Raw genomic sequence first — 15,008 nt, forward strand, 5'->3', positions numbered from 1 at the left:
TCTATTCTTTCTGTCATTGTTGAAATCCAGCTTTATTCATTCGGTGGTGGTCTGATAGAATGCTGGGGTTATTTCAATTTTCTTGTATCTGTTGAGATTTCCTTTTAATTTTAGAGAATGTTCTGAGAGGTGCTAAGAAAGAGGTCTATTCTTTTGTGTTTGGGTGAAACGTTCTGTAGATATTTTAGGTCCATTTGATTCATAATGTCTGTTGACTCCATTATTTCCCTGGTTTATGTCTGGGTGACCTGTCTGTTGCTGAGAATGGGATATTGAAATCTCCTACTATCAACATAGGAGGGTCAATATGTGATTTAAGCTTTAGTAATGTCTCTTTTACAAATGTGGGTGCCCTTATATTTGGGGCATAGATGTTGAAAATTGAAATGGGGATTTATCCTTTGATGAGTATGAAGTGTCCTTTCCCATCTGTTTTAATTAATCTTGTTTCAAAGTCTATTTTTTTAGATATTAGTATATCTACATCACTTTGCTTCTTAGGGCCATTTGCTTGGAAAATCTTTTCCCAACGTTTTACTCTGAGGCAATGTTTATCTTTGATGTTGAAGTGTGTTTCTTGTGTGCAGCAAAAGAATGGTTCATGTTTTCACATCCATTCTGTTAGTCTGTGTCTTTTTATTGGGGGAGTGGAATCCATTGATATTGAGAGATATTAATAACCAACGATTGTTAATTCCTATTATTCTGTTGTAGGTGTTGCTGTTGTTGTATGTGTGTGTTTTCCTTCTTTTGGTTATGCTGGTGTGGGGTTATTTATTCACTGTTTTCTTGGGTGTAGTTAACCTCCATAGGTTGGAATTTCCCTTCTGGTAACTTCTGTAGGGCTAGATTTGTGGATAGCTATTAAATTTGACTTTATCACTGAATTATCATTTTCTCCATCCATGGTGATTAAAATCTTTGCTGAGTATTGTAGTCTTGGCTGGCATTTGTAGTTTCTGAGAGTCCATAGCACATCTTTGCAGGCCTTTCTGGCCTTTAGTGTCTCCATTGAGAAGTTGGGTATAATTCTTATAGGTCTGCCTTTATATGTTCTTTGAGCTTTTTCTCTTGCAGCCTTTAATATTCTTTGTTCTCTGTGTTTAGAATTTTGATTATTATGTGGCAAGGGGACTTCCTTTTCTGATCCAATCTATGTGGTGCTTTGTAAATTTTCAAATTTCCTATTTCTTTTATCATGTTTCAGTGCCTGAGATTTACTTTTCTATCTCTTGTATTCTTTTAGTGATGATTGTATCTATGGTTCCTGTTCACTTACCTAGACTTTCCATTCCCAGAGTTCCTTCTGTTTGTGCTTTCTTTATTGATTCTATTTCCATTTTCAGGTCTTGAACAGTTTTATTTGTTTTCTTCAACTGTTGGTCTTTTCTTGTTTTTTTGTGATATTCTTTAAGGGGTGTCTTGATTTTCTCTGATTTTTGATAGCCTTTTGTTTGAGTTCTTTAAGGGATTTATTCATCTTTATCTTTAAGGACCTCTATCATCTTCATAAAGTTGATTTTAAGATTTTTTTTTGTGCTTCAGCTGTGTTGGAACATCCAGAGCTTTCTGCATTGGGATGACTGGGCTCTGGTGGAGACATACTGCTCTGGCTGAGATTGATTGTGTTCTAACAATGACATTTAGTCATGTGGATTTACAATGATTATAGGTGTAGGTGAAGATTTCTGGGTTTTTTCTTTGTTGAATGGGTGATTTCCTCCTCGGTTTCTGTTTTCTCTCTGGTCTTCTGGCTGGACTGGCCTGGTTTTCAAGGAGCTAGCCTGGCCTCTGGTGAATAGGATGCTTCTGCCAGAGGTGAGGGCAAGGACATTGTCATTTGTTTTCTTGATGAAGTAAATTTCTGACTGAGTGAGATGGAATCTAACAGCAGTCTTAATTTGGATTTGTCTGATGGCTGAGGATTTTGGATGTCTTTTCAGGAATTTATTAGCTACTTGTATTTCTTTTGACAACTTTATTTAGCTTATAGCTCACTTACTGATTGAATGATTTTTTTTTATGTTTTATTTTTACAGTTCTTTTTATGTCCTTGATATTCACTGTCTGTGGTGCAGTTGGCAAGGCAATTTTTTATACATTTAGTAGCCTTCTTTTCATGCTGGTAATTTCAAGATGGTGTCCAAAAGCTTCCTTCTTTCATGTATATCTTATCACATGTAAAATTTCATATGTATCGTATTAATTGTCAATTGTTGGAATTATTTCCTATGTTGTTGGAATCCTGTTCAGAAATTCTTGTCTATAACTATACTTAGAGTATTTTATCCATGTTTTCTAATATCAGTTTCAGGTTCTAGGTCTTACATTAGGGGCTTAGATTCATTTCTTACTTTATCTTAGCAAATAAGGCCAAGAATCAATCCTTGATGCAGTTTTTAATTCATTTTTTGGTACAAGGTAAAAGATAATGGTTTAGTCTTATTCTTATGAATGGAAATCCAATTTTCCTAGCACCATTATTTAAAGAGATCTATTTTGTCCAATATATTTTGCCAACTTTGCCAAAAATTTGATAGCTCTCACTGTGTAAATTTATTTCTCGGTCCTCTATTTTCTTCCATTACTCTACATGTATTTTTGTGAGTCTTATGGGTTTTTTTTGGTCACCATGGCTCTATAATATATTTTGAAATTGAATACTTTCAGAAAAGTACTATTACTCTTTCTGCTAAGGCCATTTCATGCTTCCATATAAACTTTAGGAATGACTTTTTCTAGTTTTGTGAAGAATATCATTGGGATTTATATGGGGATTGAACTGAATATATCGATAGCTTTTGAAAATTTTTACAATCTTAACTCTTCCTATGTATGATCATGGAGAAGTTTTTATTTTCTAGTGTCCTCTTCAATTTAGTTCTTGTCTTAAAGTTTTCACTGTATAGGTATTCTGCCTTCTTAGTTAGGTTTATTCCTAAGCATTTTATTTTTTTAGTGTTGAAGCTATTGTGAATGGAATCCCTGCCTTCTAATTTCTTTCTAGGTGAATTTATTATTGGCAAATATTAAAGCTCTGAGTTATGTGTGCTACTTTGCTGAAAGTATTTGCCATATCTAAGAGTTTGCTGGTGGAGTCTTCAAGTTGTATAGAACATGCTATCTGCACACAGGGATGGATATCTTTATTTCTTCCTTCCCTACTTGCATTCCTTTTATTAATTTCTCTTATAACTTTAGCTAAGATTTCAATTAATATGTTGAATGTGAGTGGAGAAAGTGGGCACCCTTGCCTCATTATAGATTTCAGAGAAAATTCTGAGATATTTATTGTTTAGTATGATGTTGGCTATGGCTTTTTCATATATAGCTTTTATTATGTTGCAGTATGTTCCTTTTATTACTAGTTCCTTCAGAGTGCTGATGTTCTTTCAGGATGTTGAACTTTGTCAAAGGCATCTTCTGCATGGATTGAGTTGATCATGTGATTCTGTCCTTAAGTCTATTTGAATGCTGTTATATGTAATCTTTTACATATGTTGAACCAAACTTCCATTGCTGAAATAAAAACAACTTGATTATGTGTATTTATCTTAATATGTTCTTGACTTTCATTTGAGAATTTTTGCATTTATATTGATCAGGGAAACTGATCTATAGTATTCTTTGTTGTGACCTTACTAGTTTCTCTATTAGGGTAATTCTAGTTTTGCTGAAAAAATTTGATAGTGTTCCTTCCTTTCTATTGTATGGAACAGTGGATCATTGGAGTTAGCTCTTCTTTAAAGATTTGGTATAACTTTGCAGTGAACTCATCTGCTCCTGGACGTTTCCTAGTTGGGAGGCTTTTAAATTATGGCTTCAATATCATTGATTGCTATGGTTCTATATCCTAGGATATAAGAGATTATCTTGATTCTTTTGTATTTAGGAAGACTTGATTAATCACCTGCTGTGGAATGTCATTCTGTATGCTGTGAATGTGCGTTGCTCTGATTGGTAGATAAATAAAATCCTGATTGGCCAGTAGCCAGGCAGGAAGTATAGGTGGAATAAGGAGACAAGGAAAATTCTGGGAAGAGGAAGGTTGAGTTAGAAGTCACCAGCCAGACACAGAGGAAGCAAAATGAGAAGGCAGAGCTGAGAAAAAGTACCAAGCCACATGGCTAAACAAAAATAAGAATTATAGGCTAATTTATGTGTAACAGCTAGTCAGTAATAAGCCTGAGCTAATGGCCAAGCAGTTATAATTAATATAAGCCTCTGTGTGTTTACTTGGAGGACACAAGTGGGGGAGATTTGTCTTGACCACCGGCTGGCCAGGACACAGGAAAACTTCCAACTACAGTCACCTAGAATATGATCTACTTTAGACATGGTTCCATGGGCTTTCAGAAAAACGTGTTCCATTTCTGTTGGATGAGATGTTCTACAGATAGCTGATAAGTCTATTTGACTTACTTTATAGTGTAACTCTGAAATTTTTGTTGTTGATTTTTATCTTGATCTATCTACAGATAAGAATAGGACATTAAATTTACCTATTGTCATTGTATTAAGACCCATTTGTTTATGCCTATTTAATATTTGTTTTTTGAAATTAGAAGTCCTAATGTTTGGCTCATGCATACACAAAACTGTTATATCTTCTTTTTCTTTTTTTCTCAAGACAGGGTTTCTTTGTGTAGCTTTGTGCCATTTCTGGATCTTGTTCTGTAGACCAGGCTGACCTCGAACTCACAGAGATCCACCTGCCTCTGCCTCCTGAGTGCTTTTATATCTTCTTGATGAATTGTTCCAGTTATTAATATGTATCTCTCCTGACTAATATTGATCAGTAGTCTACTGTATCAGACATCAAAACAACTATGCCCACTTGATTTTGGGTTTTGTTCACTTTAGGCATATTGTTTTCCATCCTTTGAATCCCAGGATATAGATGTCTTTACCAGTGGGGTATATTTCTTAGAGATAATAGAAAGTTGTTCTTTAATTCATTTGACCACTCTGTGTTATTTATTGGTTAATTGAGTTTATTTACACATGCATTAATTGTGGATAGATATTTACTAATTTCTAAAATTTTGTTGGTTGTTTTCTGGTTTGTTTGCATTATTGTCCTTTTCTTTCTCCTGCATTAATTGCAAGGGTTTGCTGGTTTGCAATGCTGGATCTGTTAGATGCCTTCCTAGCTCTCCTTTTATTATTCCTGGGCTCACTTGAATGAGATATTCTTCCTTCTCTGTGTATATATTTCTTTAAATATTTTATGTATTGCTGGCTTAGAAGTCATAAACTGTCTCAGTTTGTGCTTGTCTTGAAATGTTCTTATTCATCAATTGTAAAAGCCAGATTTGCTGGTATAGTACTCTTGGCTGGCAGTTATCTACTTTTAGGAATCAGTAGATAGTTTAAGGGTTGATGATAAGAGATGTGATGTCATTCTGATGTTTCTGCTTTTGTAAATCTATTAGTACTCTTCCTTTATAGATTTTAACATTGTTTTGTTTTCCTGACACCCTGATTATAGTGTATCAGAGAGAGGTTCTTATTTAGTCATATCTGCTCGGGGTTCTAAATACTCTTTAAATTTTTGAAATGTCTATTTTTTTCCCTCTGGATTTGGAGAAATTTCTGCTATAATTTCATTGAATAGACTCTCTGTGTCTTTAGTGCTTACCTAAAATTCTTCTATCTTTTGAATTCTTAGGTTTAGTCTCTTGAGCATATCCCAAAGTTGTTGGGAATTGTGGTCATGCTCATTCTTTTCCTTATTGATATTTGAATACAGTATTTCATCAACTTTATCCACCGTCCCTTTATTTTTTCTGCTTTGTTGAGTCTATTGATTATGATTTTCACTGTTTTTTTTATTTGACTCCTTTAGTTTCTTATTTGTAATATTAAACTTTTTTTCAGAATTTCAGTTACCATGCTGATTTTTTTTCAGATTAGTTAGTTATAGTTAAAGGTTAGTTATTTATAGTTGAAGATTAATTAAGATAAAAAGTGAATTAGATACATTTTGGAGTTACCAAAATAGGATAGATAATGAAATTATTTTTTCTAAATTTGACAAATAAAAATGGACTAGACATTGTTTAGGTATTTATTACTCGTATATATTGTATATAGTTATTGTACTTTTGTATATTGTTTTTTATATTAGTTATAACCTTTTTTTAAACAACTGGATAATAATGAAGGATATAGTTATCTTTCCTAAAATTTGACAATTAACCTAAAATTTTTCTTTCAAAATAAAGATAACTTTGCCCATACCCAGCAGGAAGCAATTTTAAGAATACAATGTCCACATTCCCAAAGAGGTGGTGTGGGTGGGTGGTTTTTTGGTCTTTTTAATGGGTTTTGGGTCTGGGATAATTTTCATTGTTTAGGGGGGTTGGTTACAAGTTGTTGTCAAGGGTTAGGAAAAAGGCTAAGCAAAAGAGATTAGATTTAAGGTTCCTGTTTAAAAAAAAGAGAAAGAAAGAAAAGAAGAAAAAGACAATTACTAGTTTTAAATACTTTACATTGGATTGAATTGTTTTATATTGTATACAAATTATATATATTGAAATTGATATTGTTAGAAAATGCTATGTGTATATTTCTAATTGTACTTATACCATTCATTTAACAATATAATGCAATTTTCTGATCCTTGAATATTATTATTACCAACTATTAGGATATAAAGAAATGAAAGTTAGTAGTTAGACATTACAATAGAACTTATAGTCATATTAGATATGTTTTAAAAATTGAGCAGATACATTTTAGATAGACAGGTCATCTTCAAACCCTTCAGAGATCTACAGAATATGGCATTTAAAATGTTTTAATAACTTAGAAAATTTTTCTTTTTTGAAACATGTTGGCTCCTGGCAGTACCAATCTACTTCAGAGAAAATATGGGCATTGAAGAAACTGCATACGGAGTTAACTTTCATTGTGACAAAAGTTAGCCACTGGACAACAAAGTATCCTCAAATCAACAGGACAAAATAGACAGACAGGATACGAAACAAAAGACTACTGATTCTTGCCAAAACAAGTGTGGTTATGGCTTTATCAAAAGGCATCTTCTGAGGCCAGGACAATATGGCACCATCCCTGAAGTGGCCTTCGCAATTTGGAAAAGGTACAGTGCCCTTTTGTTTGAAGGCAGCTGAACAGGCAGTGGGCCAATGGCTTCTGATGTGCAGTGGAACAGCAGCTAAAACAGTTATTCTTGAAGAGTAACTAAGCTCACGCCTCTTAATAGTAGACTGGCATTTGATAGAGGGATGTGGAGAAAAATGGGATGCTGAGATGAAGCCATATATACACAGCCAAGAAAAATAGACAGCTAAATCAAAAAACCATCAACAATTTCCAGAATTTAAAATCCTGAATCATGACATGACACTAGTGGAATTCAGGTGTTTCTGGTACATGGACTGCTCTCACCCAATGTAAGGTTAACTTTCTTGTGTATATCCTACTTCACAAATGAGTCTGTCAGATACGCTAAGCCTATAGGCTAAAGATGATGCCCCAACACTGCAGAGAAACCTCAGGTGACTGTCCAGGCAGCTGGCTGTTTCTGTCAACTCACAAATTTTTTGGAAGTTGCTTGCATGCACTTCCTGTTTTTATTTTTGTTAGCTAATATTATTTCCTTCTTGGGTCTCTGAGGGAGTTGAAGGTTAGTTAGTTATAGTTGAAGATTAATTAGGATAAAAAGTGAATTAGATACATTTTGGACTTACCAAAATATGATAGATAATGAAATTATTTTCTCTAAATTTGTCAAATAAAAATGGACTAGACATTGTTTAGGTATTTATTACTTGTATATATTGTATATAGTTATTGTACTTTTGTATATAGTTTTTCTTATGTTAGTTATAACCTTTTGCTTTTTTTCTTTTTATTAAAATAGAAAAGGGGGAATATGGTGGTATTTTATTTGTACTGAAATATGATTTTATTTGTATGTTAACAAAATAAAGTTGCTTGGGGGTCAGAGCTAATAGCAAGCCATAGCAGAGCTGGGCATTCTTGGCATACGCCTTTAATTCCAGCACTTGGTAGAAGAGCTAGGTAGATCTCTGTGTGGTCAAGGATACAGCCAGCAATGGAGACACATGCCTTTAATCTCAATACCATAGAAGACCTGGAGGGCTGTACATACAGGCAGTGACAAGGCAGTCATGTGTTTGGGTTTACAACCAATGAGAAGGCAGAACAGAAAGACTATTATATAAAGACAAACAGACAGGAAGTAGGTCTCTTTTGGAGAGGCTCTAGGCTCAAGAGGCTAGCTGCAGCAGGCGGTAAGGCTCTTAGCTCTGATCTCTTGGTTTTCTTCTTTGCATTGGTTCTGTGTTTCTTATTTAATAAGACGGTTGGTTACATCTATAGTTCTTATTTAGTCATATCTGCTCGGGGTTCTAAATACTCTTTAAATTTTTGAAATGCCTATTTTTTCTCTATATTTGGGGAAATTTCTGCTATAATTTCATTGAATAGACTCTCTGTGTCTTTAGTGCTTACCTAAATTTCTTCTGTCTTTTGAATTCTTAGGTTTAGTCTCTTGAGCATATCCCAAAGTTGTTGGGAATTGTGGTCATGCTCATTCTTTTCCTAATTGATATTTGAATGCAGTATTTCATCAACTTTATCCACCGTCCCTTTATTTTTTCTGCTTTGTTGAGTCTATTGATTATGATTTTCACTGTTTTTTTATATGACTCCTTTAGTTTCTTATTTGTAATATTTAAACTTTTCTTCAGAATTTCAGTTACCATGCTGATTTTTTTCAGTGTTGTTTATTTTTTATACTCACTGCTGATTTTGTCATTCATTTTGTTTTGTCCTCTGTGATGATGGCTTCCTTCTCCAGACTCTGGATTGAATTTATGTCTTGATTATATTCCTTTTCAGGTCACTGGTCATTTTTACCAGAAAATGTTTAGAATCTTCACCTGGAATTTGCTCTATTTCAGTATCGATGAGTACAGGAGTTGATGAGTCATGATTTTTTTTTTTTTGTAGGAGTCATATTGCTTTGCTCTTTCATGTTACCTACATTATTCTGTTGCACTTGTACATATATTGGTTTGGATATCTCTTGGTGGAAATATGAAATGATGAAGCTGTTATGGAAAGCAGTATAGAAGCACTTAAAATATTAAAGGCAGAATTGACATATGACCCGGCAATCCCACTTCCTCACAGGCCTGTAAAGCAAGTGGAATCAGTATGTGGGGGAAACCTGACACTTCCATAGTTCTTGCAGTAGTACTGACAAGAGTCATCTCAGAAGCAACCTGATTGCCCATTGACAGAGGGAGGACTGAAATGTTGAGAATACATAGAATGGGATCTCTTTTAGCTTAAAAATGAAATCTTTTGAAAGTAGAAAGGGAGCTACAGGAGGGGAGAAAGAAATCCTAAGGGAGATAGAGAGAAAAAGAGTAATGAAGCCATGTGATGTGAACATAGACATGGGAGCTCTTCCATGGAGGAAAAGGACTCGAGAGAGGTGGGGAGTAGGAATAAATAAGAATAAAGTATGACACCTACATATTGAAATGCCATAATGAAAGTCACCATGTAATGCTAACTTAAAAATGGAATCTGTAAAGAAATACTCATTAAGAAGCCCATTACTTCTCAGCCTATTGGAGGAGACTACACGTACTATCTGGTCTTATCAGCTTCTAGAAAATCCACAATTTAGAAATTCTTCTACAAAATGGAAAATCCTGGCTATGTAGGGCCAAAGAAAGGGAGGGAAATCCTATCATATGTCTATATGACACCATGGATGAACCCTAAGGGCACTATCCCAAGCCAGTATCAGAAGGAAGCATGCTATATGATTCAAATAGTGTGAAGCACATACAATAGTCAAACTCATGGAAGCAGGGAGTAGACTGGCAGCTGTCTGGAAGAGGAACTAGAGAATTGCTAGTGGAGAGGTAGAAAGTTAGGCAGCACTGCTGTCACAATGCACTTGTACTTGACCATCCTGCATTGTACCCTCAACATTTTGTCAGAAAAGCCTTCCTCCTACAATTAAAGCAAACAAGGAGACAGCAAGTTAAGAAAGAAAATGGGCAGTGGAGTTATGACTTTCCATAGGGGGGGATGAGCCTCCATCTGAGTAGTATAAACAGTGCTTTCAAAGGGATGGTGATGTGAAGTTGGAATGGTGATTTCTAATGACCTTTGAGCACCGCCATGGACATTAGACTCATCATTGGTATAATGCTACTGTGGAGTGGTCCTGGCTTTACTCTGTGCCCTTGGGCAATGTATCCTACCCTTTGGGGAAGAAGTTTTCCTATGTTACAGGAGGAAGATGAAGTCCCTGGTTTTCAGGCTTCTTCTCTCCAGCACAGAGTGTATTTTATCATCTTGCTCAGAATGTGGCTTGCCTCTTCCTGCTTGCACTCCTTTCCTAAGAGTAGTGTCTCCTTTAGAATTCAACCCCCCACCCCCTGCCCTGGTTTTCTTACTGCCCTCACCATTTTCTTCAAACTCAGTGCCATACATACCAAATCTGCCATACACAAAGTCGTCTCCAAAGACTTCACATAAAGCAACATTCAAGAACTTTAAACTCAGAGTTACATTTCAGGGTGGAAGCAGTGAGAGAAAAAGGTAACCTGATTTGCTTTATATGGCTGCTCCAGTCATTCTGCAAGGCAAGAGAGCTAGCAAGATTTAACACAAGCTTACCCTTGTTCCCGTAGGCTTCAGACTATTGCCTCTTTCTTGTGATGGGTTTTCCCAAGAAGTCACTTTTGTTTTGGACTCACATCTTTTTGGTAATAAGATTCAACCTTGGAGGATGTTAGTGAAGTAAAGTTGAAAGGTTATTTCTATTACTTCATTGGAAAACTTGGAGTAGCAGAATGCTGCTCTAATTCCCTCTGAAAGAGAAGACACAGTCACTGTAAGATGAGAATGTATTCTTAAAATGTCAAAGGGAGAACAATGGAAGAGCCTGTGGCAGCCAAAGATGGACGTGCTTAGTTCCATAGAGTTACTTTCAGGTGATGCTAGAGAATTGCTAATAGCCAGATTCTAGCTTTAGCTCTTGAGCTCCTAATCTCATGAAGAAGTCATCTGAGGAGCCATTTGAACAAACCAGTGCAGCAGTGGGTAGCGTGTAGGCGTTTATAATCTGGTGATGGAGTTATGCATTGTTAAAATGAACAGGCAGAGCATAGGAAGTCTGTGGTTTAGACTTGAAGGAAGGGAATCTGCATCAAAACTCTAACCAGTGTTTGCCAGTGTGACACTGCATTATCTCTTTGTTTTGTTTTTTATTCATGTAGGTTTGTTTTCAACAAATGGAGTGTGTTCTATGTGCTAGGCAACAGTTTTGGTGCTGGTAAACACAATCTGTAATGATAAGACTAAAATAATAGATTAAAAAGAAGTTTGTGAGTGATGTTGAGTTCCTCAGGAAAGAAATAGGGGCAGGGAAAGGTACACAAACCTGTGGAAAGGTTGCCTTCAGCTGCACACCTAGAGACGTGTGGGAGTGGAGTATGGTGTCTTGTGGAAAGCTGTTTAAGGTAGATGGAATAGAGAGTGCAAAGGCCCTGAGGCATGTATTTGAGCAAAAGTAAAGAGACTATTGGTGTTCGAGCTGCGGAGTAAAGGGGAGAAAAGGAGAAGGATAGAAGAATAAAATGGGAATCAGATCGTGTGGAACCCACAAAGTGCCAGGGAGGGTTTTGCCTATCAGGACAGTGTTCATTAGTGTATGAGGCTATGGGTGGGTTCTGAAAGAGGAGCCTCATGTAGCATGGTTTGAACTAGCCTCCAATTAAATCAGTGATTGTTTTATTAGTTTATTTTTAAATTTTATTATTATGAGTGTGCATGCATGTGCGCGCGTGATGCGTGTGTGTGTGTGTGTGTGTGTGTGTGTGTGTGTGTGTGTGTGTGTGTGCATGCCATGGTGCACATATGGAAGTCAGAGGACAACTTTCCAGAGTTGGTTCCATCCTTCCACCCTGGGTTCCAGGGAGTGAAGTCAGGTCACCAGGTTTGTGTAGCAAGCGCTTTTAGTCACTGAGGCATAATGCCAAGTCCATGATCTGATAGATTTTCAAGTGTTGCCTAGTTGCTGTGCTGAAATGGACTATAGAGAAGCAGAGAGAGTTGGAAACCATTTACAAGGCTGCTAGAACAAATCAGTTGAGAGCCTGTGGTGGTAGTGGAAAGGATGAAAAATTCTGGATTCTGAAATCTATTGATGGATGGAGCACAGATGTAAAGGAGAGAGAAAATAAAGATTCTGAGAGTTTTAGCATTCCAGGATATAATTTAGACAGCTATGAGGACAATGCAATAAATACATACACCTTCCCCTACATTGATGATGCATTTCTTAGTCTGGGGTTTTTTTTTGACACAAAGCATTTTAGCTTACATGTCTTTTAAAACTCAGTGTTCACCTCTTTTCTTACTGACTTTATTTAGTTTGTTTTTAAGTTAAACACTACTTGCTGTGTGATATTATAGATCAAGATGCAGCTATGAGGAATGATACAGAAAAACCCATGTACAGAATAATTAGCATAATTAACATATTGACTATCATAAAGCTCAGTCAATGTAATCAGATTTTTGTTTATACTTGTTTGTGGGACCTCTGTGTGTTAAAAATAAATGATCATTTCATCAACCTGCCTAGTTTCACCCCCTGACATCTACTAGTGTGCACTCCATTTTTGTCATTTCAAACACGTTATAGAGATGGAATCAACACTGTGTAGCTCCCTGGGGATTGATTGGCTTTGTCACTATAATCCCCAGAAGTGTCAATAGTTTCGTTTCCTTCTAAGATCCATCCAGTGGCATGTACTCTGCAGCATGGATGTGCCACATTCGTTATATCATTCCCCCCCTGGAAGAACACCTGCGATGATTTTAGTTTTCAGCTTTTGCAAATAAAGTTGCTGTGAAAGTTTGCGCATAAGAATTTGGGGGAACATAAATTTTCATTTCTCTGGCAAATTTCTCCAGGAGTGTAATTGCTGGGTTGCATGTTTAGTTTTCTGAAGAAACTGCCAAACTCTTTCCCAGAGCACTGGTACCACTCCATATTCCCAGCCTCCTTTTTTTAATAACGTAGTTTATCTTCTGTTCATGGAATTCTAATTGGTCTAAATGAACTGTGATGTGGGAAGGATTTTAGAAACCTTGCTGAGACACACAAAAATAAAGTATGTTCTGTACTAATTTGCAAGAGAGAAAAATCTGTTTAACAAAACCTTCCTATATAATAAGGTCATAAAAGAGGGCTGTATAATAACCAAGTAGAGGTATTTTGGATTTTCAGAGAAGCCTTTGTTAGAATTACACACAAACCAGTGCTACTTAAAATCAAAGCTATGGGGATTAAGGAAGAAATATAAAGAATCAAAGACCTAATTCACTGTGAACTGAGCAGCACACTTCATGCCTGAATTCTCATGTCCTTAAGCAGCTGCCTGCAGCACCCTCCAGCCTGAGCTGGCCCAAGCTCTCCTTCAGGTCACTGCTCTCCCACACCTGATTTGATGTCTTACAACTACCCGTGTAGACAGGAGGCAGTGAGGTGCCAGGGTTGAGAAGGATGCTGAGAGCAAAGGTACCACTTTTTCAGTTTTCTGTCACAGGGCACTTTGGAACCAAAGATCAATTTGGTCCTCATCCTGGAACCAATAAGCATATATGGCTAATTATAACATGTATAGTCATAGTCATAGCTGCCACTTTCAATGGTCTGCTCTGCTCTAGGAGCTATTAGAAAAATTACATATATGTAACTTTTAGAAGAAGTATTTGAGGGAAAAATGATTTCTGATTTGCAAATGAGGAACCTTAGGTCACCAGAGGTCAACCACATGCACTTATTAGATTAGCCTGTTAAAATGACTCAAAATGCACAATTGATTTCCATACAATCATTACTCCTAGAGACTCTTGATTTGTATTTTTGTCCATTCCTTTTTGTTTTGTTTTGGTTTCCGTTTTTGGAGACAGGAGCTTGCTATGTAGTCCAACTGGCCCAGAACGTCCTCTCCTTCTGCACTCCCAAGTGCTGGATTGGAAGCACGAGCCAGTGTGTTTGTCTTGTCTTATTGACTCTTTTTTTAAATTTAATTTTTAAAAATAACTTCATTAGTACTATAGTTACATTATTTCCACCCCTACTCTCCCCTTCTAACTCCTTCTGTGTGTGTTTGTGTGTAAGTATATATATATATATATATATATATATATATATATATATATATATATAGTATGGAAATACAATAGTCATAATCCCATTTTTATCATGTCATCATTGTTATCCTTGCAGAAATGAAGATATTCTAAAGGGACACTTGTATCTTTCACTTTGGACAACAGACTGCTGAGACAATGGACCCTAGTGAATTGGATTTTCATGCTGAAGGTACAAAAGGCTGAATTCTGTTACCAGCCAGAGGAGGAGCTTGTCTCCAGGAAGAGACTGTACCCAGTTTTGCCAGTTTGTCAGACCACTTGCACAAGGGGAGTGGATCCCTGATGGGCAGGACCACAGATTAACCCAGGACTGTTTAGTTATGCAGACCTCTTGTCCTCTATTTAAACCTAAACCTCATGTCAAGACCCCAGAAGATGGACTTGGGGGCTGTCTCTGGACTCTTTGTTCCCTTGAATAAATCTTTCTTTGCTTTTAATTCTAACTTGTCTACTGAATTTGTCTCTTAAGTACAGGTGGCCAAGTTTGGCTTGTTATGGCTGCCATTGCTCATGCTTTGACTCTACAAACTGGTAACACCATGGCTTTCTTTTTATGTGCCATGTTTTCTCCTAGGAATTTTACATAGCAGTTTATGATTCCAAACAACAACTTAACATAATACAGAATTGTTACGGCTGTAAAAATAGTCATACAGATAAATGAGGTGATGTGATTGTCCATGAGGGCACACCTACAATGCAATCTATAATCTCTCTGGATCCACATTGTTATGCTGTCTGTTTGCTTCTTAGTCTCTCCA

General features: G+C 36.3%; 1 long non-coding RNA gene across 1 annotated transcript in view; it reads left to right on the forward strand.

Moving 5' to 3' along the window:
- LOC121828339 (uncharacterized) overlaps positions 1–14,690 on the forward strand; it is a 91,350-nt gene extending 76,660 nt beyond the window's left edge. Inside the window, exon 2 of the long non-coding RNA XR_013049612.1 lies at positions 14,321–14,690. This is a non-coding gene — a long non-coding RNA (uncharacterized LOC121828339). The remainder of the gene's footprint in view (positions 1–14,320) is intronic.
- Positions 14,691–15,008: the final 318 nt, after the last annotated feature.

Source organism: Peromyscus maniculatus, chromosome 3 (genome assembly GCF_049852395.1).
Source record: "Peromyscus maniculatus bairdii isolate BWxNUB_F1_BW_parent chromosome 3, HU_Pman_BW_mat_3.1, whole genome shotgun sequence".
NCBI classification, from domain to species: domain Eukaryota; kingdom Metazoa; phylum Chordata; class Mammalia; order Rodentia; family Cricetidae; genus Peromyscus; species Peromyscus maniculatus.